General features: G+C 38.8%; 1 long non-coding RNA gene across 2 annotated transcripts; it reads right to left on the bottom strand.

The window, feature by feature from the left end:
• Positions 1-11,966: 11,966 nt before the first annotated feature.
• Positions 11,967-15,704, bottom strand: LOC132653937 (uncharacterized). Of its 2 annotated transcripts, none has more exons than XR_009591755.1 (3): positions 15,032-15,704; positions 14,627-14,811; positions 11,967-12,111 (listed from the first exon to the last, which is right to left on the bottom strand). It is a non-coding gene; the product is annotated as an uncharacterized LOC132653937 (long non-coding RNA). The 2 variants fall into 2 exon arrangements; XR_009591756.1 differs by having other exon boundaries at positions 14,627-14,779.
• Positions 15,705-22,095: the final 6,391 nt, after the last annotated feature.

Here is a 22,095-nt window from a genome sequence, read left to right as displayed (position 1 = left end):
TTTTGGGATACATCATTCAGGATGATCGTTTCTAGATCCCACCATTTGCCTGAAAATTTCATGATATTCTCATTTTTAATTTTTGAGTATAAGCTTTTTGTATGCATCTCCTTTTTTTTAGGTTGGGGAAATTTTCTTATATGATTTTCTTGAAAATGTTTTATGGAACTTGGAGTCTGGAACCTTTTATTTTTCATCTTTTTTTTATGACATTTCATGGTGTCCTTGATTCCTTAAATATTTTGTGTCAGGAACTTTTCTGACTTAATGTTTTCTTTGAGAGATTTGTTGATTTATTCAGTTGTATCTTCAGCACCTGAGATTTTCTCCTCCATCTCTTGTATTCTGTTTTTGATGCTTACCTTTGTAGTTCCTGATATCTTCTTTAAGTTTTCCATTTTCAAGGTTTTCTAGCTAGTTTTTTTTTTTTTATTTTCTTTCTGTTTTCAGTTCTTGAACTGTTTTATACATTTCCTTCACTTGTCTGATTATGGTTTCCTGAATGCTCTTGATGGCCTCTACTTGTTTGGGTGTGATTTTTTTGTATCTCTTTGCAACATTTATTTGTTTCTTATTTATATGCCCTCTAATCACTGCAAGATCACAGCTGTAAGCTCATTTTCCTGAGTTTCAGCTGAATTAAAATATCCATTGTTTTTTATGTTTTCTGATAGAGCCATGATGTGCTAATTTGTGTGGACTGTGTTCTGACACTGGCCTTTAGTCATCTGGGTATCCATAGCCTTAGATTTTGTTCCTTGAACCTGTACCTATGACTGGATCTGTCTGTCTCTGGTGTCTGGAATACTATTCATGATAATGGGAGAGTTCCAGAGAAACACAAATGGGTGCTGGTGTTTTAGAAGCAGCCATGCTGGGGTGGGTATTTCAGAAGGCAGGGCTCTCAGGCATGGGTGCCTTGGAGGGCAGGGCCCAGGTGTCTCAGGTGGTAGCTGGAGTGGGGAGGGCTTCAGGTTGCACATGCAGGGGATATGGTGACTCAGAGACAGCTGAGCTGCAGCTTACAGGCCTACCAAACACTGTAAGCCAAGTTGGAGGTTCCACCAGCTGCTTGCTGTTCAGGCACAGTCTGGGACAGTAATTTGTAGTGAGGTAACCCATTCCTGGCATTGAGATTCTTCTGTAATGACCCATGTTGTCTGACAGCATTCTTGCTCACTAAATCTTGAAAACTCCAATTTAACATACATTTTAATTAATGTGCAAACTATTAGGGTTAATGTTTTCAATGACACAACCCTATTACTCCTTCCTTAATACTTCTTTTCACATTTCCACTTAAACATTTATTCCCACTATTTCCCCATCCTTATTTTTTATATCACATGTGTTATATTATACCCTCATATTTTTAACTTTAATTGCAAAATCACAGGTTTACAAGTGGCTTCTTCATTTATACTTTGCTTGGAGTAACCTTATGACTATCCCTTCATTTCCCTACTGCTTCCCCTAATACTTACTGAACCCTTCTGCCTCTACCATCGTCCTTTTCTACTTTCATTCAACCTATAAGCTACTATTTTTCTTCCTAAATGGATGCCCCACCAAAAGCCCATTTCTAGTTTCCAAGAAGATACATGTACTCCCCAATAACACAGAATATAGAAGGTTTGAAGCTAGGACCCTCATATGAGAGAATACATGTGATGTTTGTCTTCTGGGATCTTGATGGAATCAGCATATTTTTTTTCATTTCATCCACTCATTTTAAAATTTCATAATCCCATTTTACTTTATAGCTGATTTAAAAATGAGGCTGCATTCTGAACATAACATGGCTATTGCATACATGAACTCATACTAGCTGTTTTTGTCTACACATGGTCAAGCTAGTCAAAATTCTTGTAAGATGATAAATTGACAGTTGATGTCTACTGAGAGAGGGAGAGGAAAAAGGCTTCTCATGACTTCATGGGTGGCCACATGGCTATATGGACAGCACTAACCAGACTAGGGAAATTGTTAATAATGAACAAAAGGGGAATAAACCTTGAAGGAGAATGGAACAGGGAGGAGTTGGAAGAAGGTAGCTGTGTACAAATATGAACAATATAATATATTTGAACATCTAGAACCAAAGAAAAAAATACTATTTAGAAAATAATAAAGATATATGCCTAGGAGTGGTATAGCTGGATCTTGAGGTAGCAATACTCCTAATCTTCTGAGAAATCACCAGATTGATTTGCAAAGTGGTTGTACAAGTTTACAGTCCCACCAGAAATGGAAGAAGGTTTCCCTTTCTCCACATCCTCTATAGCATGTATTGTCACTTTAGTTTTTGATCTTAGCCATCTGATGGATGTAAGGTGAAATCTCAGGTTGCTTTGATTTGCATTTCCCTGATGACTAAAGACCTTGAGCATTTATTTAAGTGTTTCTCTGCCATTCCATATTTTTCTATTGAGAATTCTCTGTTGGGGAGAGGCATGGGAGGAGGAAAGGGAGGAGGTTACAGCTGTGATACAAAGTACATAAATAGTAATAAAATAAAAAATAAAGGATCTTGAATATAGGAGCTGAAAGACACATAATAAATACCTACAAATCAATAACAATAAAAGTAGGAACAATGTGAAACCACTTAGCTTGGCATTTCCTGTTCCATAGCCTACAGGCTAAGAAATTCTGGGAGAAGCTAGCATGCTAGTACATGTAATAAATCACAGATTTTCTTGAAATATTTTCACTTCGTATGCCCAGGTAATACATAAAAAAAAGAAAATGCAAAGTGGTACTCACATTTCCAGAAAACTAAGAGAACTTATGTAAATTGAAGGAAAAAGAAAAATGCCAAGTGTGGTACCCATACGTTAATCCCCAGTGCTCTGGAACAGAAGCAAACAAGCATCTGTGAGTTCAAGGCTAGGCTGTCTACATAGTGAGCTCCAGGCAACCAGAGCTACATAATGACACCTTGTCTCAAAAACAGAACAAAACAAATAAAGCTTAGGGTAATAGTGTTAGCTGGTGTGGAAGGACTCTGTTTTCTCAAGGGGCTTGCTACTGGCAGTTTCACCATGCTTCAGTAAGAAAATAGGCAACACAAATAGAATTGTTTTCTTTAATTTCTCTTTGGAGCTTGTAGAAACTACAAACAGGTAAAGAAGCAAATCTGGGAGTACTGGGAAGAGAGTATAATCAGGGTTCATGGTGTGAAGTTCCCAAATAATCAATAAAAATATTACGAAAAAAGTATTAGCCAGCATCTGAAAGTCAGATCATTAACAATGTGTTTAATTATTTTACTTTTAAATGAGTGTGGAAAGTTTCCTTTAAGTTTTATATCATTGTCTAACTACAAAAATTACTAATTCTGAAAAACTTTTTTAAGAAATGGTAGTAGGGACATCATTTTTAGTGAGACTACTGTTTAATTACAAGATGTACAAGGGAAACAATACCCTCATGAGCTTGAAAATTTTCTGTTTTGTACTTTCCCTCCTTTTTCAAACAAGCCTTCTGCAGACCCCTAGTTGAGATATCTCATGGGAAAGACATCTGAGACACTAGGCTTCAGTGTACAACAAACATTGGAAGGTTTTTGCTTTGACATGGAGGGCTGTGAGAGGAAGTTCTAATCCCTGCTGACAATAGTAGGTTGCAACAACATCAGCTTCCACAGGATGGATGGTGAGGGTAAAGTTTAATTCAGCCTCATCAAAGCTGAACCTGGCAGGGACCCCAGACTCTAAATTGAACACATTAAAGATCAGGAGTTTGGGAGGCTATCCTGGTTACTGTTGATACCAATGCGTAAGATTTTTGCCAAATTAATTGACACTCTCCCTGGCCCTGCAGGAGATGGTGGCTTTTTGTCCTAGAGACACAGTCAAGGAAGCTGGAAATTGAGTCAGAAAATGTTCCTAGTGGAACCCTTATCGATAAACACATAAAACTACTGTTGCAGGTATACTGATCTCAGTGTGAGGAAAGTGACTCCTATGACAGTAATCACGCACATCACTCTGAGCTGTGAGAAAATATAAGGGATCCTGGGGAAAAAAAATCAGATACTGTAATTCCAATGATGTCAGAGGCATGGAAAGCATCCACAGCTACAGCAGATGTTTTTAACACTTCCCTGCACCCTCTCACCTCATACCCAGAACAGCAGCATCCACAGCAGGAGAGCCACTGACCCCATCTCTGAGAGCTGGACTAAAGACTGCTTCTTAAGACACTGACAAGCTGCTCTTAAAGATGTTTGAACAGTGTGGACCATTGGCTCTTGACACAATATGCAAAGCAACTCAGTAAATCTAGTGCTCAGCGGGACACCTGCTCTTGTTTCAGGAGTCCTTGGAATAGGCAAAACCATTCATAGAGCATCTCAACTCATCCTAAGGGATATCATGCCTGCCTAAAGGAATATTGGTGCCATTTCTTTAAAATAATTGTGTACAAAACATTTTGATTGTTTGTCTTCATCCAACTCTTTCTAGATCTTTCCCATCTCCTTCCCACCCAAATTGATATTCTCCCCACCACTTCTCTCTCTCTCCTCTGTCTTTCTCTCTTTTTTTCTCTTCTGTCTCAAAAAAATCAGAACAAATAAAATAAAATAAGTATGATAAAAAGTACTGTGTGGATGATCTATTGTAAAGAACAGAAAATTTTTAGGATCATTATGAAATTTCAGTAATATCAAACTCATCAAAAAACAGTGCATTTCACATTGGGATCTTTAGCAGGCATAGAAAGCAACTGGATTTTAGGCAATAAAGAGAGAATATGGATTTCTTTGGTTTCAAGGGAATTTGTATCACTAAGTACCCATCAGGTTAAGTCAATAAATATCCTCAGGAGCTAACACCTTAAGAGACATGAGCAGGGAACACAGATCAGTGTGAATACACAGGGTCATACCATATGACAGTCCAAAATCCAATGGTGGACCTAAAAGATACCCTAATGGCAAAGCAGCTATCCTACTGGGACATATTCAGAGTGGAGACCTCCTATTCACCCAGCTGAAACTTTTCCTGTTCTTGTCACTAGAAGTTAGAACTGAGGAATCTAAGTTATCTTTCACAAGATCTGGTGCCCCAAATATTAGGAACTACTATTAGATTGGTTTTCAGAACATTGAATCTAAAATATTAAATTTAAAACATATCCAAGAATATAAGAAATTACCTAATTTTTTTTAATTAATTACACTTTATTCATTTTTTATCTCAGCTGTAGCCCATACTATCATACCCTCACTTTCTCCCTCTTCTCCTCCCATTCCCCTACCTCAAACCACTGATAGGGGAGGTCGTCCTCCCCTTCCATCTGACACTATCCTATCAGGTCTCATCAGGACTATCTGCATAGTCTTCCTCTATGGCTGGTAAGGCTGCTCCTAACCTCAGGGGGAAGTGATCTAAGAGCCAGTCACTGAGTTCATGTCAGAGACAGCTCCCATTCCCCTTACTGGGAAACCCACTAGGACACTGAGCTGCCATAGTCTACATCTGTGCAAAGGTTCTAGGTTATCTCCATGCATAGTCCTTATTTGGAGTTTCGGTTTCAGAAAAGACCTCTGGGCCCAGATTTTTGGGTTCTACTTTATTTACTCATTCTATAATATACTCATGGAAAAACACATCAACCATCATAAAAATTTTCAACTATTGGAGTCTTTGCAACGGATGGAAAGCAAAAGAGAAAAATACAACCAATCTAAATTCAGAGTTGTCAAGCCAAGTCCCAATGAAACTTCTACCAAAAAAACAAAACAAAACAAAACAAAAAAAAAATCACTCACCTAAAGCTAAGAGTGATCAGAAATATTGTAAGAGCAGAGGATCAGTAGTTTGTTATGAGGTTAGTGTGTAGTGTGCTCAGAAGCTATGCCAATAATGTCTCATCCACATGACTGCATGAACACAAGCTGAACAAGAATAAAAACAATAGACAGGCTAATGGTAGCTGAAGAAAGACCACAAGGCCTCAACCCTATAGGCAACCCTGTAAGAACTACAGGCAACTTAGGAATGCTTAGTTGGGAGAGTATTCACTAGGGAAGAGCACACGAATTGATACCAAATGGTCAGTGCTGAAAATATACATACAAGCAGACTGAGCAGATTGTATTTAGGAAAAGAGAGACAGAGAGAGAGATTATAGATAGATAGATAGATAGATAGATAGATAGATAGATAGATAGATAGATATCTAACAAAAATTAATGAAAAAAAGACCTTTAATTTGAAAAAGGTAAGAGTGATATATGGAATAGTTTATAGGGAAGAAGGAAATTATGTAATTATATTCTCCAAAAATAAGAAGTAATAAAAAGTTGTATCTTACTACAATAATTGGCCAATTGGTTGCATGTGACTTTTCAAATTGTAATATAACTTTTATGTGTGTGTGTGTATGTGCATAATATCTATATCTATCTATCTACCTATCTATCTATCTATCCATCTATCTATAAATATATATCATATACATATAATTTTCCAAAATGTCATGTTTTCTTAATTAAATCTTTATTTTTTATATTAGTTACAGTTTATTTACTTTGTATCCCAGCTGTAGCCCCCTCTCTCATTCCCTCTGAAAAAGACACTGTTGTCAGAAGAAAGTGACAGCCTACAGACTAGGAAAAGATCATCACCAACCCCATATCTGACAGAGGGCTGATATCCAGAATATATAAAAAAATAAAAAAGTTAAAAAGCAACAACTCAAGCGACCAATTAGAAAATAGGGTATGGAGCTAAACAGAGAATTGTCTGTAGAGGAAAATAAAATGGCAGATAAACATTTAAATATGTCATGTTTTTTAAATGAACAAAATGTTAGGCACAATCACGAAAGAAATGAAGTGAATGACACAAACTAATTTCAGCCAACTTGAACCAAAATTAAAGTTTTACATTTTGCCATGTTTCTCCTCATGCATATGTGTGTGTGGTATGTCAGACAGAAATTAAACCCATATATATCACCTTCCACAAAACTAACTTCAAATGGATCAAATACTTAAAATACAAACCCAGAAAGTACTAGAAAAAAAGCACAGACAATACCCTAAATGATAAGCTATAAAAAAGGACTTCTGAATAAGAATATGCTTGCATAAATATTAAAGTCAACTATTAACAAGTGAAATATCATAAAATTAAAAACTTCCTAGACTGCTAAAGAAAACAACAACTGAGTTAAGAAGCCCACAAAGAGACAACCTTTGCCAGCTAAACACCTAATACAGCACAAAGAGCTCAAAAAAAAAAAGAGTAAAAAGAAATATAACAATCAAACAGTAAGAGCTCACTCAAAAAATTGGCTCCCACCAGCAGTGGAGGAGGGTTCCCCTTTCTTCACAACCTCTCCAGCATGTGTTATCACTTGAATTATTCATCTTAGTCATTCTGATGGGTGTAAGGTGAAATCTCAGGGTCATTTTGATTTGCATTTCCTTGATAACTAAGGACATTGAACATTTCTTTAAGTGTTTCTCTGCCATTTGATATTCCACTATTGAGAATTCTCTGTTTAGCTCTGTACCCCATTTTTTAAATTGGATTACTTGATTTGCTGCTGTTTAACTTCTTGAGTTCTTTATATAGTCTGGATAGTAGCCCTCTGTCAGATATTAGGTTGATGAAGATCCTTTCCCAGTCTGTAGGCTGTAGTTTGGTTCTGATGACAGTGTTCTTTGCTTTACAGAAGCTTTTCAGTTTCATGAGGTCGCAATTATTAATTGTTGCTCTTAGAGCCTGTGCTGTTGGTGTTCTGTTCAGGAAGTTGTCTCATAAACCAGTGAATTCAAGGCTCTTCCCCACCTTTTCTTCTATCAGATTTAGTGTGTCTGAGTCTGACTTTGTAATGAGGTCTTTGGACACTTTGACTTCAGTTTTGTGCAGGGTGATAACTATGGTTCTACTTTCATTTTTCTATATGTAGACAACCAGTTGGTCCAGCACCATTTGTTGAAGGTGCTATCTTTTTTCCATTGTATGGTTTTGGCATCTTTGTCAAAAATGAAGTGTTCATAAATGTGTGGGTATATTTCTGGGTCTTCTATTTGATTCCATTGATCCACCATTCTGTTTCTATGCCAGTACCATTGACTTTTTATTACTATTACTCTATAGTAAAGCTTGAGATCAGGGATGGAGATATCTCCAGAAGATCTTTTATTGTGGAAGTTTCTTGTTATTCTGGGTTTCTTGTTATTCCATATGAAGTTAAGAATTTTTCTTTCCAGGACTGTGAAAATTGTGTTGGTAATTTGATGGGATTTGCATTGCATCTGTAGATTGCTCTTGGTAAGATAAACTTATACAACCACTTTGAAAATCAATCTGGTACTTTCTCAGACAATTAGGAGTAGCACTTCCTCAAGATCCAGGTATAGCACTTCTAGGCATGTATCTAAAGACTCTCCAGTATACAACAGGACATCTGCTCAACAATGTTTGTAGCAGCTTTATTTGTAAAAGCCAAAAGCTGGAAACAGCCCAGATGCCCCTCAGTTGAGGAATAGATACAGAAATTGTGGTACATCTACACAATGGAATATTACTCAGTGATAAAAAAACAAGGAAATTATGAAATTTGTAGGTAAATGTGGGAACTGGAAAAGATCATCCTGAGAGAGGTATCTCAGAAGCAGAAAGACACACAGGGTATATACTCACTCAGAAGTGGATAGTAAACATATAATATAGGATAAACATACTAAAATCTGTACAGCTAAGGAAGCTAATCAAGAAAAAAGACTCTGGCTAAGATGTTCAACCTCCATTCAAAAATGCAAAGAGGATGGACATTGAAGGAGGGAGAAAACAGGGAACAGGACAGGAACCTACCACAGAGGGCCTCTGAAAGGCTCTACCCTGCAGGGTATCTAGGCAGATGCTGAGACTCATAGCCAAACTTTACACAGAGTGCAGAGAACCTTATGAAAGAAGTGGGATATAGTAAGACCTGGAGAGGACAGGAGCTCCTCAAGGACAGCAACAGATCCAAAATGTCTGGACACAGGGGTCTTTTCTGAAACTGATACTCCAGTCAAGGACCACTCATGGAGATGGCCTGGAACCCCTGCACAGAGGTAGCCTGTGGCAGTTCAGTATCCAAGTGGCCTCCATAGTATTGGGGACAGGAACTGTCTCTGACAGGAATTGATTGGCCTGCTCTTTGACCACCATCACCTAAGGGGGGGAGCAGCTTTACCAGGCCACAGAAGAAGAAAATGCAGCCACTCTTGATGAGACCTGACAGACAAGGATTAGAGGGAATGGGAGGAGGACCTCCCTAATCAGTGGACTGGGAGAGGGACACAGGTTAGGTAGAGAGAGGGTGAGATTGGGAAGTGAGGATGGAAGGAAGTAGAGGGGTGATACAAAGTGAATAAACTGTAATTAATAAAAATAATTAAATAATAAGAAAAGAAAAAGCAGAACCAAAAAAATTTGGCTTGAGATCTAAACAGAGACTTCTCAAAAGTAGAAATAAAAATGGCTAAAAAGAGTCTTTAAACTTTATCATTCCTAACAAATTAGAGAAATGCAAATCAAAAAACTTTTTAGATTTCATCTTATCCTAGACATAGTGACAATGACCAATGAAACAACCAACCTCAAATGCTGGAGAGAACATGGAGAAAAGGGAACTCTCACACATTTTCATGGGAATTGCAAACTAGGCTACTCACTCTGGAAATTGTTGGGGAGAACCAAATAAAGCTACTGAATATATCTACTATATGAACCAACTATTCTGTTCCTTCCATATGTCCAAAGAACTCTCAATACAAAGCTCCACAGATACTTGCTCAGTCATGTTCACTGGAAATAACCTGAATGCCATTTAACTGACACATGGATAAATACAATTTTGCACACATACACTATGTAACATTGTTCAGCTATAAAGAAAAATGACTTTGGAAGATACTGGAAGGAACTAGTAAAGTTCATATTGATGGAGGTAACCTACACATTGAAAGACAAATGGCACAGGTTCCCTCTCATTGGAAGTTCCTAGCTGCAAATGAACATATAACCAAGAGTAACTGCAGAAACTATGAAGGTAAAAGTCAGAGCTGGAGAGATGGCTTCAGTGGTTCAGAGCAATATCTAATCTTCCAGAGGTTCTGAGTTCAATTTTCAGACAACACAAGGCAACTCACAACCATCTGTAGTGGGATCCCTTGCCCTCCTCTCGCATGCATACGTGCAAACAGAGTACTCAAAAATGTAAATACATAAATCCTCTGAGGGGAAAAGCAACAGGTAGGAGAATAGAATGGTAAAAGTGACTTTTAATGAAAAATAGGTGCTTTAGCTAGGTGGGGAGTGAGAAAAATATAGAAAGAGATCAGAGAGTAACATAACAGTAATGGTGTCTGGGAAAGTCATAAGAAAACAAATAATAAAATATCTATAAAATATCTACCTAAAAATACCTATAAAACCTGTAAGTAGTTTAAGTGAAATTTCCCTGTTTAGGTTGATAACCTTCTGCCTAAGATCCATAGTACCTCTAAGAAAAAAATCATATAAATATATATGTATATATATGATTCTATATATACATATATATGCTCTTTTGTTTTGTTTTGTTTTTTGTCCTTTTATTTATTTATTCACTTTACATCTTGATCACGGCACCCCTACTCTCCTCAAAGCCCCCACCTACACTCACACTTCTCTCACATCTTTCCTTCCTCTTTACCTCAGAGAAGGTGGAAGTCCCCCATGGATAGCCACCCACCCTGGCACATTAAGTTGATGCAGGACTAGACACATCCTCTCACACTAATGCAAGACATGGCATCCAAGTTACAGGACAGAGATAAAAAAGGCAGGTATGAGAGTCAGAAACAGCCTTGCTCCAATTGTTGGGGGAAGAACACAAAGACAAACCTATGCATGTGCTACATATATGCAGGGTCCTAGGACCAGTTTATGAATGGCCTTTGGTTGGTCATTCAGTCTCTGTGAGCTCCCATTGCCCATGGTAGTTGACTATGTAGATCTTTCTGTGGAGTCTTGTACCACTCTGGCTCTCTCAGTCATTCCCTCAGTTCTGCCATAGGACTCAGAGAGCAATGTCTACTGTTTGGTTGTGGCTCTCTGCATGTGTAAAGCCTCTCAGGGGAATTGTATTAATTTCATGTCTACAAGCATAGCAGAGTAACATTAACAGTGTCAGGGATTGGTTTTCACTCATGGGCTGGTTCTCAAGTAGGGTCAGGCTTTAGTTGACCAGTTTCTCAGATTTTGTTCCATCGTTGTCCCTACATATCTTGAAGGAAGAAAATATTTTGAATCGAAGACTTTGTGGGTAGGTTTGTGTTATTATTCCTCCACTGGAAGTCTTGCCTGTCTACAGAAGGTAGCCATTGAGGTTCCATATGCTAGAAGCCTCAGCTGGGTGACCCCATAAGCTTCCTGGACCCTCTCCTATGTCAGGACTCTGGCACATCCCAGAGATACCATCTTCCTCTGTTTTCTTTTCTCTTACACAGGCCTCTCTGCCCTGTTCTCCTAATACTAATCTCCACCCATGCTCACTAACAATTCTCCCCTCCTATCCAGTTTGCTCACTCCATCTACATACAGCTACTATTTTATTTCCCTTTTTGAGTGAAAATCAAACATCTTCCCTTGCTACCTCCTTTTTACACAGCTTCTTTGGGTCTAGAGATTGTAGCATGATAACCTTTAATTTATTAATAATAAAAAACAAACAAAAACAGAATAGCTAAAACTATCCTGAACAATAAATGATTTTCTGGGGTTATAACCATCCCTTATTTCAAGCAATAGCAATAATAGTAATAGTAACTTCAGAGCAATAGTAATAAAACCTCTGTTATATTTGCATATAAACAGACAAGTTGATCAAAAGAATCAAACTGAAATTCCAGAAATAAACCCACAAACCAGTGAAAACTTAATTTTTTTTACAAAGAATGCATAACCACAGAATGGAGTGGAGAAAGTATCTTCAACAAATGCTGCTGGACTAATTGGATGTCTGCATGCAGAAGAGTGTAATTAGATCCATCTTTATCACACTGTACAAAACAAATGTCCAAGTGGATCAAAGACCTCAACATCGAACCAGACAAATCTGTCAAAAGACAAAAAAAAAAAAAAAAGGAAGAGCCTTGATATCACTGACACATTCATAAACACAACACTAACAACCAAAGAACTAAGATCAACAATTAATAAATGGAACCCCATGAAACTGAAAAGCTTCTAAAAGGCAAAGGACACTTTGGACTAAATGGTAGCTAAGACCCTTTACCCAAAAGAAGGCCAATACATAAAATATATAATGAAATCAAAAATTAAAAACCAACAATCCAAGTAATCCAATTAAAAATGGGGTACAGAAATAAACAGAGAATTCTCCACAGAGGAATCCCTAATGGCTGTGAAACACTTACAGAAATGTTCAGCATCCTTAGTCATCAGAGGAATGCAAATCAAAACTACTCTGAGATTCCATCTTACACCCATCTGAATGGCTAAGACCCAAAACCCAAGTGACAGCACGTGCTGGTAAGGTTGTGGAGAAAGGGAAATACTCCTCTGCTGCTGGTTAGGAGTACAAACTTGTACAACAACTGTCAAAATCAATCTGGGGCTTTCTCAGGAAATTGAGAATAGTTCTAACTCAAGACCCAGCTATACGACTCCTGGCCATATACCTAAAAGAAGCTCCTCCATACCACAAGGACACTTGCTCAACTGTGTTCATAGCAGCTTTATTCAAAAACTGGAAAAACTCAGATGCTCCTCAACCAAAAAAAGAAAGAAAGAAAGAAAGAAAGAAAGAAAGAAAGAAAGAAAGAAAGAAAGAAAGAAAGAAAGAAATGGAATTCCATCAGTATACAATGGAATCCTTCTCAGGTCTTACAAACAAAGATATCAAGAAATTTACAGATGAACAGATGGAAATATAGAAAATATCATCCTAAGTGAGGGAACCCAAACCCAAAAAAGATATACATGGTATATACTCACTTATAAGTGAATAGAAATTTCTCTTTATACTGCAAGCTATTGTTGTTTCCCTTGTGTGTCACCCAGAGGTAGAAAAAGCTAAGTCCCTATTGCACTTTGGAAAAAGGACCTGAAAAACTCAAGTGACCTTAAAATGCACTCTCTGAGGACTACCTTTCATGGTACCAGAAGACATCATACAAGATTCTAAATGAGGAGTGGAATCAATAATAATTTCCAGGGGGCTGGAGAGATGGCTCAGTGGTTAAGAGCACACTCTTCCAAAGGGCCTGGGTTCAATTCCCAGCTTCCACATGGCAGCTCACAACTCTCTGTAACTCCAGGTCCAGGATATCTAACACCCTCACACATACAAGCTAGCAAGCAGAACACCAATGTACATATAATAAAAGTAAATAATAAAATAAATAATGAATAAAAATTTTAATTAAAATAAATAATAAAATTATCATTTCCACTTATAATTCCTATGAACCAAAACAATGACCCACATACATGAAACCACTAAGGGTGGAATAATGACATACATACTCTGATTGAACTTAAAGTTCATTCAACAAGGGGTAAAGGAAGCTTAGTATTCAAAACCTATCCAACTACCTGGGGCTAATTAATTCATGGATATTGGAGGAGAACAACTGGGCCTTGTCTGAAACCTCACCAGAGCAGCCTTGGGCCTTATACTTCAGTCACTGTTGCAGCTAAGGTCTGCTGATGTCCCCACTCTGCAGAGGTGTTAATTCCTAAGAGCAATCTCCCTGGGACCCAGACTGCTGTTTACCCTAGAGGTGGCAGTGGCTGTCACACAATAAGCACAGCACCTGTGGCACTACCAGAGGAAATCCTCAGGGATAATGGTAAAGGCAGGCAATAGATGGAAGGTTGAGGTTAACACCAGAGGTAGGGGTGACCACAGCCCTCCATACCCTTGCTCAGCCTTCATCCTCATTGAGTTTGCATTAACATATCTCACTGGCCCCTGGCTGTGATCAGGAATTACAAATGGAGCCTTTTGTTGGTCCAGAGCATTCTCTGAAGCTTGAGAGGCATCAAGAAGGTGGCAGCTCACCTCCTCATCCTTCTACTCCTATGTGCCCCAGGTGAAATAACATGCCAAGATGACCTTGACCTCACAGATGCTTTGGAGATAGGTAAGGAGGAAAAGCCATTTGCAGCACAGGTCTGGCAGGTTCTGGCCTTCTGATAGTGAGAATCCCTGCTCTAACATCTCTCACAAACTCTGTATCCCCTGTACCTCTGATCACAGCTTTTAATGGGAAGAACATGCTCATCAAGTCAGCAGATTCCCTTCAGGTTTCTCAAGGAGAGAAAGTCTTCATCATCTGCAGGGCCATTCAGAGCCTCCTCTACACAGATGGTACCTATCCTGGGACCAGAATAGTCCAGGACAGACCATCAAGGCCCTCATTTACCACACTTCAGTCAAGATTAGAGGAGTCCCAACCAGTTTCTTTGGCAGCAGATCTCGGACAAACTTCACCTGGTCATTATTGCAGACTGTCAGCCTGAGTATTGTGCATTTTCCCACTATCTTGAAAGACTGAAAAGGCTTCCCACAGTGATTGATTTCTGAACAATAACTCCCCACAAACCTGCTTTATCCACCATCCCTGGACTCAGGGACTCCTCTGAGAGAAACAGCTGAGCATTTGTTGTGTGGACAGTGAAGAACAGCATAAGGGCACCAACACAGACAACTACATGGAGTTGTCTTGTCTCCTTAGTCTCCTCTGTGGTCTTCAGTGCTTTTCACAGAAAAGACATGTGATCAAAATAACTAAAAAATGTAAGAGAGAGAGACAGGGAAAGAGAGAGAGAGAGAGAAGGAAAAATGCAGGTTGGTTTAGTTCACATTCATTCTCTTTCACGCCCCCATTGTTCTCCTTCCTCTCCCACACATTTTCTCTATTAATCTCCTCTGGATACTGGGGCATCTCCACCTCACAGTCACTTTCGAACTTCTCTCAGGCACTCATTTCGGGATAGGCATTCCTTACCTGAGGGTTTGGTCCTTCATGATGTTGCATCCTGTTGGGACGCTGTAAAGCCACAACTCGGGCATAAGAAAATCATGTCCAGGATGCAGTATTCCCCAGAGTAATAGAAACTCTGCTGTTCCCCTGAGTCTTGTACACAGCAAAGGACTCTAAAGTAGAGAGGAGGTGAGCAACAGAACCCAAAATATCTGAGCACAGGAGTCTTTCCTGAGACTGATACTCCAACCAAGGACCATGCATGGAGATAACCTAAGACCCCTGCACAGATGTAGCCCATGGCAGTTCAGTATCCAAGTGGGTTCCATAATAATAGAAACAGGGGACTGTCTCTGACATGAACTGATTGGCCTGCTCTTAAATCACCTGACGGGGGAGCAACCTTACCAGGTCACAGAAGAAGACAATGCAGCCACTCCTGTTGAGACCTAATTGACTAAGATCAGAAAGAAGGAAAAGAAGACCTCCGGTATCAGTGGACTTGGGGAGAGGCATGTGTGCAGAGGGGGAGGAAGGGAGGGATTGGGACAAGAGGAGGGAGGGAACCACAGGGGGAATACAAAGTGAATAAATTGTAATTAATAAAGAATTAAAACATACTTTCCTCATGCCTCCTTCACATAGCAACTACAAGTTTGTCTTGGAGATTGTTAATCTGCTAACAGTAATCAATAAATCTTTTGATTATAACTGAACTGAGTCTATTGTCTTGTCCCAACAATCAGAAACCCATGAATATTGTTATATAGAGTAGTGCCCACTGAGCATCTCCCATTCAATGTCTCAGAATAAAAATTATCTTCAATTTTGATACTAGGAAGGTCTCTCATGAAACCTGGAAGCTGGAAATACCCACATAGGAAATTTATGACTTAACATATTAACTTCTTTGAATTGACCTCCAGCGTTCATTTTCATATTCAATCACATTTTTTTAATATTAGTTTCTGAGCTAATAAAGTAGAGATCTGATAGGATACTATTTTGTAAACCAGGCTGGCCTCAAACATGCATTCTCCTGCTCAGCTTCTCAAAAGTTGGGGTTATAGGTATGCACCTCTGTCATTCTAAAAAACAAAACTACCTTGTAAAGTATAAAATTCTATGTGTTTGGAAAAGTGTGTTGCTATGTATCCAAAACTGTATTCAATATATAAGCCATAGGAGCTGTCCTAGGATAGCGACAACCAGCACACACCATATCTGAAGAGCAAAGGATCCAAAACTCCAAAATTGGTGAGTGGAGGGACAGCTGAAGTGAGAACATCTACATTTGAGGCTGCCTGTGGGAGAGGAGACAACACATGAGCTTGGCCAGTTTGGATCCAGGTAACTCATGGACATCTCCAGGGACAGAGAATGGTGAATATTCAACCCCACTGTACTTACACTTGCCCTAAGAACAGGTCTGCCTGACCTTAAGAGGCAGGTTGCGGTGGCCTGGGTCCCAAAGAAGGACCTCCCTGCTCACCTGAAGCCTCAGTGGTTGCCCCAAGCATGATGATCTTTCATGCTCAGTGACTAAAATCCTGAAATGGTACAGGCAGGCCTCGCAGGGCTGCAGCTGCAGCAGGACGGCAGCTAGTTCAAGCATGAACCTCTGCGCTCTGGCACTCCATGATGAAATGGCACAGATGGGCCTTCCAGAGGTGTGGCTGTGGCAAGGCAGCTGATTCTCCAAGCAAGAACCTCTGTGCTTGGTGACTGATTGCAGAGGCGGCTACCCCAAGTACAGGCCTCCCTGCCCAAAGACAAAATAGTGGAAACTAATGAGCTGATGGATCTTCTATACTCTCATTTGCCCTGCAGACCAAAATCTGAGAGTAGAGAACAGGGGGATCCTCTGTGAACCTTTAAGTGATTGATTGCAGAGCCCCAGATCCAGGGTCTCTCTATGATAGCAGCCAGACATCTGATCCCTCCTACCCATACACTCACTATGAGCAACATAGGGATCATTGATACGGCATTCAAAACATTGAAGACCTGTTCCAGGGTCTGCCAGGGGAATCTAGGCAAACCAGTAAAATCAGAAAAGTCCTAATCACAAAACATCCAAGAAATCAAGGATGCCTTGAAAAGATGATTTTTTAAATTAATTACACTTTATTTACTTTGTATCCCCCCATAAACCTCTCTCTCCTCCCCTCCCAGTCCCAACATCCCTCCCCCTTCTCCATGCATGCCCCTCCACAAGTCCACTGATAAGAGAAGTCTTCCTCTTCTTTCTTCTGATCCTAGTCTATCAGGTCTCATCAGGTGTGGCTGCATTATCTTCCTCTGTGGCCTGGTTAGGCTGCTCCCATCTCAGGGGCAGGTGATCAAAGAGCAGGCCAATCAGTTCATATCAGAGGCAGTCCCTGTTCCCATTACTATGGAACCCACTTGAACACCGAACTGCCATGGGCTATATCTGTGTAGGGGTTCTATGTTATCTCCGTCATTGGACCTTGGTTGGAGTATCAGTTTCAGAAAAGACCCTTGTTCCAAGATTTTTAGATTTTGTTGCTCTCCTTGTGGAGCTCATGTCCTTTCTAGGACTTACTATTTCCTGCATCTGTCATAAGTTTCCCTGCATTCTGCCAAAGGTTGGCCATAAGTCTCAGCATCTGCTTTGATACCCTGAAGGCTGGAAAAATATTTTTCCAGCCAAACAGTCCAAATAACCAAGCTGGGATAGCTACCTTAATAGCTACTAAATTGAATTTCAACCAAAATTAATCAAAAGAGATGAGGAGGAGCACTTCATTCACATCAAAGGAAAAAAAAATCCAGTAGGAGGACATCAAAATCATGAACAGTTATGCCCCAAATATAAGGGCACTTGCATTTGTAAATGAAACATTATTAAAGCTTAAATCACACATTGATCCCAACATGTTAACAGTGGGAGACTTCAACAATCCACTCTCACCAAGGGAGAGATCATCTAGACAGAATCCAAATAGGGAAATAATGATACTTACAGTTGTCCTAAGTCAAATGGACCTAATAGAAGTCTATAGAACTGTGTACACAAACTCAAAAGACTATACCTTCTTTTCATCACCTCATGGAACCCTGTCAAAAATCGACCATATAGTTAGGCACAAAGTAAGCATCAACACATACAAAAAGATCAAAATAATTCCTCATATAGTATCAGACCACTACACCTAAAACTAGACTCAATAACAGCAGAAATAACAAAAAGCCTGCATACACATGGAAATTCAACAACTCTCTACTCAATAGCAGCTTGGTCAGGCAAGAAATGAAAAAAGAAATTAGGGACCTCCTAAAATTCAATGAAAATGAAGGCACAACATACCCAAACTTATGGGACACATAGAAAGCAGGGCTAAAAAGAAAGTTCATAGCACTAAGTGCCTCCAGAAAGAAGTTTGAGATATCACATACAAGCAACTTAGCCAAACAACTAAAACCTCTAGGGGGGAAAAAAAAGAAGCAGAAAACCAAACAGACATAGACAGTTGGGAATAGTAAACTCACACCTGAAATAATTGAGTTAGAAACAAAGAAACCAATTCAAAGAATCAATGAAACCAAAAGCTGGTTCTTTGAGAAAATCAACAAGATAGACAAACCCTTAGCCAAACTAACTAAAAGGCAGAGGAGAAACTATACAAATCATCCAAATCAGAAATGAAAATGGGGACATAATTACAGACACTGAGGAAATCCAAAGAATCATTAGGTCTTACTTCAAAAGCCTATATGCCACAAAATTTGAAAATCTAAATTAAATGTACAATTTTCTTGACAGATTCCACTTACCAAAATTAAATCAAGATTAGGGAAATAGATGAAATAGTCCTATATCCCCCACAGAAATAGAACCACTAATCAAAAATCAAAATCTCCCATCAAAAAAAAAAGAAAAGAAAAAAAAAAACAAAACAGGGCCAGTTTCAGAGCTGAATTATACCACACCTTCAAAGAAGGGCTAACTCAAATTCTCTTCAAACTGTTCCACAAACTATAAAAAGAAGGAACATTACCAAACTCATTCTATGAAGCCACAGTCATTTGATATCTAAACCACAAAAAGACCCAACAAAGAAAAAGAACTTCAGACCTCTCTCTCTTATGAACATTGATGCAAAAATACTCAATAAAATACTTGCAAACCGGATCCAAGAACACATAAAAGATATCATCAACGATGACCAATAGGCTTCAACCCAGGTTTACAGGAGTGGTTCAGTATACAGAAATCCATCAGTGTAATCTACCATATAAACAAACTGAAGGAGAAAAACCACATGCTCCACTTCTTAGATGACGAAAAAGCATTTGAGAAATTCCAACACCCATTCATGTTTAAAGACTTGGAGATATCAGGGATACAAGGCACATACATAAATATATTAAAGACAATATAGAACAAGCCTATAGTCAAAATCAAACTAGAGGAGAGACACTTAAATCAATCTCACTGAAAAGACAAGGCAAGGCTGCCTGTTCTCTCTGCATCTCTTCAACATAATACTTGAAGTCCTATCTAGAGCAATAAGACAAATAAAAGAGTTCAAGAGGATACAAATCAGAAAGGAAGTAGTCAAAGTATTATTATTTGCAGATAATATGATAGTGTACATTAGTGATGCCAAAAATTCAACCACAGAAATTCCTAACCTGATAAACACTTTCTGAAAACTGGCTATGTAAAAAAACAAAAACAAACAAAAAAAACTCAAAAAACAAACAAACAAACAAATAGTAGCCTTCCTGTATACAATAGGCAAAAGGGCTGAAAAAGAAATTAGGGAAGCAACACCCTTCACAATAGCCACAAATAACACAAAGTACTTTCGTGTGACTCAAACAAAGCAGGTGAAAGATCTGTTTGAAAAAACATTCAAGTCTCTGAAGAAAGAAATAGAAAAAGATATCAGAAAATGGAAAGATCTCCCATGCTCATGGATAGGCAGTATTAACACAATGAAAATGGCCATCCTGCCAAAAGCAATCTACACATTCAATGCAATTCTCATTGAAATACCAACACAATTCCTTACAGAACTTGAAAGAAGAGATCTAAACTTCATATGGAAAAACTAAAAACCCAAAATTGATTTTAAAATCCTGTACAATAGATTCTCAGGAGTTATCACAATTCCTGATCTCTAGCAGTTCTACAGAACAATAAAAAAAAAAAAAAACAAAAAAAAACTGTATGTTACTAGCATAGTAACAGAATGATAGATCCATGGAATCAAATAGAAGACACAGAAATAAACCCATACACCAACGGATATTGATTTTTGACAAAGATGCAAAACCACAAACTGGAAAAAATTCAACAAATAATGCTGGTCTAACTGGATGTCTACATGTAGAAAAATGCAAATAGAGACATATTAATCACCCTGCACAAAACTAAAATCCAAGTGGATCAAAGACCTCAACAGAAAATCAGACACACTAAATCTGTTAGAAAAAAAGTGGAGAAGTGCATGAACTCATTGGCAGGAGACAACTTCTTGAAGAGAACACCAACAGCACAGGCTCTAAGATCAACAATCAATAAATGGGAGCTTTTCATGAAACTGAAAAACTTCTGTAAGCAAAGGACACTGTCATCAAAACAAAGGGATAACCTACAGACTGGGAAAGGGTATTCAACAAACCTATATCTGTCAGGGAGCTAATATTCAGAACATATAAAGAACTCAAGGAGTGAAAAAGCAATAAATTGTGTAATCCAATTTAAAAATGGGGTACAGACTAAACAGAATTCTCTATAGAAGAATATCAAATGTCAGAGAAACACTTGAAATGCTCAATGTCCTTGGTCATGAGGGAAATGCAAATCAAATCAACCCTGAGATTTCACCTTACACCAAAAGAATGGCTAAGAACAAAACCTCAAGTGACAACACATACTGGAGAAGATGAGGAGAAAGGAAAATCCTCCACCACTGCTCTTTGGAATGTAAACTTGAACAACGACTTTGGAAATCATTCTGGTACTTTTTTAGACAATTAGGAACAGTGTTTCCTCAAGATTCAGCTTTAGCACTCCTAGGCATATATCCAAAATATGCTGAAGCACACAACAAGGACATTTGCTCAACCATGTTCATAGCATATTTATTCATAATAGGAAGAATCTGGAAACAACCCAGATGTCCCTCAAGTGAGGAATGGATACAGAAATTGTGGTACATTTCTACAATGGAATTGCAAAAGAAAAAATTTTAAAGGAAATCATGAAATTTGCAGGCAGATGGTAGGATCTAGAAAAGATCATCCTGAGTGAGGTATCCTAGAATCAGAAAGAAATACATGGTATATACTCACTCATAAATGTATATTAGACTTATAATATAAGGTAAACAAACTAAAATCTGTACACCTAAGGAAGCTAAGCAAGAATGAGAACCCAGGGTAAGATGATGAATCCTCTCTCAGAATGGCAAACAGTATGGACATTGGAAGAGAGAAAAAACAGGGAACATGACAGGAGCCTACAACAGAGAGCCTCTGAAAGGCTCTACCCAGAAGGGTATCAAAACATATCCTCAGATTCATAGCCAAACTTTGGAAGGAGTGCAGTTAATCTTATGAAAAAAAAAAGGGGGGGGGGAATGCTAAGACCAGAAAGGGACAGGAACTCCACAAGGAGAAAAACAAAACCAAAAAATCTGGGCACAGGGTACTTTTCTGAGACTGATTCTCCAACCAAGGTCCATGCATGGAGATAACCTAAAACCCCTGCACAGATGTAGCCCATGGCAGCTAAGTCTCCAGGTGGATTACCTAGTAAGGGGAACAGGGGCTTTCTCTAACATAAACACAGTGCCTGACTCTTTGATCACCTTCCCTGAGGGGGAAGCAGTCTTACCAGGTCACAGAGTAAGACAAATCAGCCAGTCCTTATGAGACCTGATTAGCTAGGGTCAGATGGAAAGAGAGGAGGTCCAACCCTATCAGCAGACTGAGGGAGGGGCATGGGAGGAGAGGAGAGTGGGATTTGGAGAAGATGAGGAAGAGGTCATAGCTGGGATACAAAGTGAATAAATTGTAATAAACAAATGTCAGATGCATATATGCAGTAGACA

The sequence above is a fragment of the Meriones unguiculatus genome, chromosome 5, assembly GCF_030254825.1.
Source record: "Meriones unguiculatus strain TT.TT164.6M chromosome 5, Bangor_MerUng_6.1, whole genome shotgun sequence".
Taxonomy (NCBI): domain Eukaryota; kingdom Metazoa; phylum Chordata; class Mammalia; order Rodentia; family Muridae; genus Meriones; species Meriones unguiculatus.
Note: the sequence above shows the minus strand (reverse complement) of the source record. Positions and strands in the feature narration are given on the sequence as shown.